Consider the following 3,774-nt stretch of genomic DNA (forward strand, 5'->3'; position numbering starts at 1 on the left):
GGAGAAAGTGATATTTTCGACTTGTTAAAAACAGCAAGTCCAATTGCTTTGATATTACATATATAGGTACTACATGTGGACCTCTATCAGATTTGTTCATTTCGTGATATCTTTAATTCTCTAATTTTGGTGAATATTTTTGTCATTTTTGGTAAAAAGTGATATTTTCGACTTCTCGTTAAAAACCGCAAGTGCAATTGCTTTGATATTACATATATAGGTGCTACATGTGGACCTCTCTCAGATTTGTTCATTTCATGATGATATCTTCAATTCTCTAATTTTGCTTAATATTTTTGTCATTTTTGGTAAAAAGTGATATTTTCGACTTCTTGTTGAAAACGCAAGTTCGATTGTTTTTATATTACATATATAGGTACTACATGTAGACCTCTTTCAGACTTGTCAATTTCGTGGTGATATCTTCAATTATCTAATTTTGATGATTATTTTTGGTGAAAAGTGATATTTTTGAATTCTTGTTGAAAACAGCAAGTCCCATTGCTTTGATACTATACATATTGTTCATTTTTTAATGATATCTTCTGTTCTTTAATTGAAATGTGCATTGCTAACAGCGGAGCTATCTCAGCCAACTGGCTGCTTGTTTAGCTTTGGGATTACCTGTTTGTCTGAATTAAATAATCATTCAATTATTGCTTTACATAATTGAAGGTCAAATATTTTTTTTTTAAATGTTTTTGTGCCAGGCGACAGTTCCGGACATTGAATTTCACTGTTGTCTCGCCTGACGTTTTTTTTTTTTTTTTTTTCCTATTCTGTAAGTGCAAATTGCAAGTGCTAGTGCTGACACATTAGTCATTTCCTGTGTTAGACTACAAGACAGGGCTGTGTGACCATCTCCCTATCAAATGGCAATTTAATGCCCTATCCTGGCGTCAACTAGGCTTGGTCGAACACAAGCACCTGCGGACCTTAACCAAGGTTACCGCAAAGTCTCATTCGTTAGTGAATGAATCTCGGCCAGTGGAATTGGCCTTCCCATTGAGGTATTCAAAATACTGAAAACGCATCTCACTTGACACATCTTGAAGAGCATATTACTATTAATTGGATATCAAGACATAGTTCCTGTCCAGTTGTTGGACTTCTGTGAACATAGCACACAATAGGAGTTTTTGGGATAACCCTGCCTGTGCGTATACTGGGTATATGTCTGTTTCACTGATAACTGTTTGTTGGATTACAAAGAAACATAGCACATAGATGCCTCGGTACAATGCACAAATTAGTTTTTTGGTTGAAATTTGTGCATATTAATTACCCACTTTGAATGTAAAGCATTGGATATATCCAACACCCACTTTCTCCAGTTCTTTTTTTTTCCCAATGTGAGTGAATCGGTCAGAAAAAAAAGTAGGCCGTCTGAAATTAGCCAAAGAAATACCTGTTGCTCAACAAGACAGTGTTCTTGCCCATGTATGCCTCTCGGGCAGTAGGGAGAAAGTGTTCGCGACCCTCACGATTTCTGACTGCGTGTTGTGTAACCATGGAGTTTTCTCAAAGGATTTTTTGGTGAAGAATCAAAAAGTAAGATTAGAAGCAATCATTATGCCCTTATAGCAGATTGTTGGCAGCTGGGAGCAGGTGGAATAACTGCTTCTTCCAGTCAGAGCCTTGCACAGTTATTATTGAACATGTGCCTGTGATCTGATTATGGAACAAAATGACATGAACATGTATTCCTATATGTATGATGTACATGTCCAATATGAATGAAAATGGTCCCTATGCCTTGGACACGTATAATGTATGTTCCAAATTTACAAAGCATGCATAAGATACCACATTTTCAAAAAATAAAATTGCTGCCAGTCGGCCATTTTGGATTGAATCAGTAAACCACTGCATATGTTAGAGATAAAGCACTAGGCACATGCAAAGAAAAAACAGATTTGATCCACAGGGTTCTGAAATGCGACTGGACGGAAGAACAGAGACCGAATTATAAGTCCTAGTTTTGAATTCCGTTCAAACGGGGACTGATGCACTGAACAAAAGTCTGTTCAGGACTAGCCACAAAACAATGTTACGACAGACATTTACTCTTTGTATACCTTTCTCCCTTCATCTACAATGAGTCAAGGTAAAAAATAACTGTTGAATTGGGTGCACCTTAGCTGTGTAGATACATTCAGCAACAAGTCTTGTGGAAATTATCACCCACTCAAAAAACACCATCTTGAAACACGCACACAAAAACAACATCTTTGATTTTGTTTTGTATACACTTTAATAAAATGAACTGAATTGACACAAAGTGGTGAGCTGTAAAGCTTTAGGAATTGTGAGAAAGGCTCATCTAAAAACAAACAAAAGCTGGCTCTGTAAAGACGAGCATTACAGCTACCACCCTTGATTTTTTTACAGTACAATTATACTAAAGCATAAAATAAACACTGTTCACGAGACAGCAGGTTTGACAATCTAATGTCCTATATACATATTAAGTTGTAATAAACTAAAGAGGCATATAGACAAAAATAATTTAAACTTTGCTCTCGGTGCTTCAAAAAGTTTGTATGCTTAGAGTTTGGCCAAGGTAGTGATAAAAAGAGAGCACTGACACTGATATTAAAATGACACACTGGTAAACATATCTACGAGTGAAGAAACCAAAAAAAAATAGTGTGCATTTTAAAACTACACACATCTATTTAACACCACCAGATAATTGATTTACTAAATGTGCATTCCAACACCTTATATACAAATTGGTTATAACTACATGTATGCTTTGGACACAGAAGTAAGTACGGTACACGCATAGACAGCCACTTACTGTCAGATGCAAAAGCATAATGATAAATAAGTCATTTGCATTGAGCTGGCACTGAAAGTCGGCTGATCTTGATAAATCTCTAGGAAGAGATGGGTAATTTTTTTTTCCACTGACCTTGAGCAATTCACTAAAAACTGAAAGCAGGAAATGCTAATCCCCTGGAGTACAGTACGCAGAAAGAAGACCAGAGACGAGATACAATGACGATTAAGAGAATCTAAGAAAGAAATTGCGCAAGTTTAACAGCTTCTAAATGGGTACCAGTTTTAGATCAAGAGAAAATTACCAAAAAAAAGAAATCATAATCTTCAAGAAAATGCTATTTTGCCATTCGGCACTTCATCAATATAACAATTATGGATGAACTTGCCATGAATACTATAAAACCTTGAAATGCATATAAAATCGTAAATGGCTAGTTACAAAACAGGGCTTTTTTTTTATCTCAATACTGTTTAAATATATAAAAAAAAATATTCTCACACAAGTCAGAGAAATTGATTTTACCCTACTAATCGAGAAAAACTTTTTCTCTTTAAACTTCTCATTTTTAATTCTAATAATTTATCCTAGTCAAAGCAAATTCTTAATTTGTTAAAATCATTTTTTTATCCTGGAAGAAATTATCAGCGAGAAAAAAAATATGACAAAAAAAAAAGTTCACTATCATTTTCTTTATTTTTTGTGAAAGGGAATTCCAAAATTTCTAAATTGGACCAAAAGATAAGTAGTGTGTTTTTTTTTTAGATTCAGAATAAGATTACACGTTTTGTTTTTACCTGCACAATGAGTACACCACATTATTTGAATTATTCTATAACTAACATAAAGCAACCTTTTCTTTCATAAAATATGTTCATCAACACAGAGTGATTCATTTCTTTCTCAAAAAAATAGTTTTTAAAAACATACAAACGATACATTGACTCACGCACACAAATTATGTGCACACATGCACGTACAACTAAAAA

This window comes from Saccoglossus kowalevskii, chromosome 2, assembly GCF_978046115.1.
Source record: "Saccoglossus kowalevskii chromosome 2, keSacKowa6.1, whole genome shotgun sequence".
NCBI classification, from domain to species: Eukaryota; Metazoa; Hemichordata; class Enteropneusta; family Harrimaniidae; genus Saccoglossus; species Saccoglossus kowalevskii.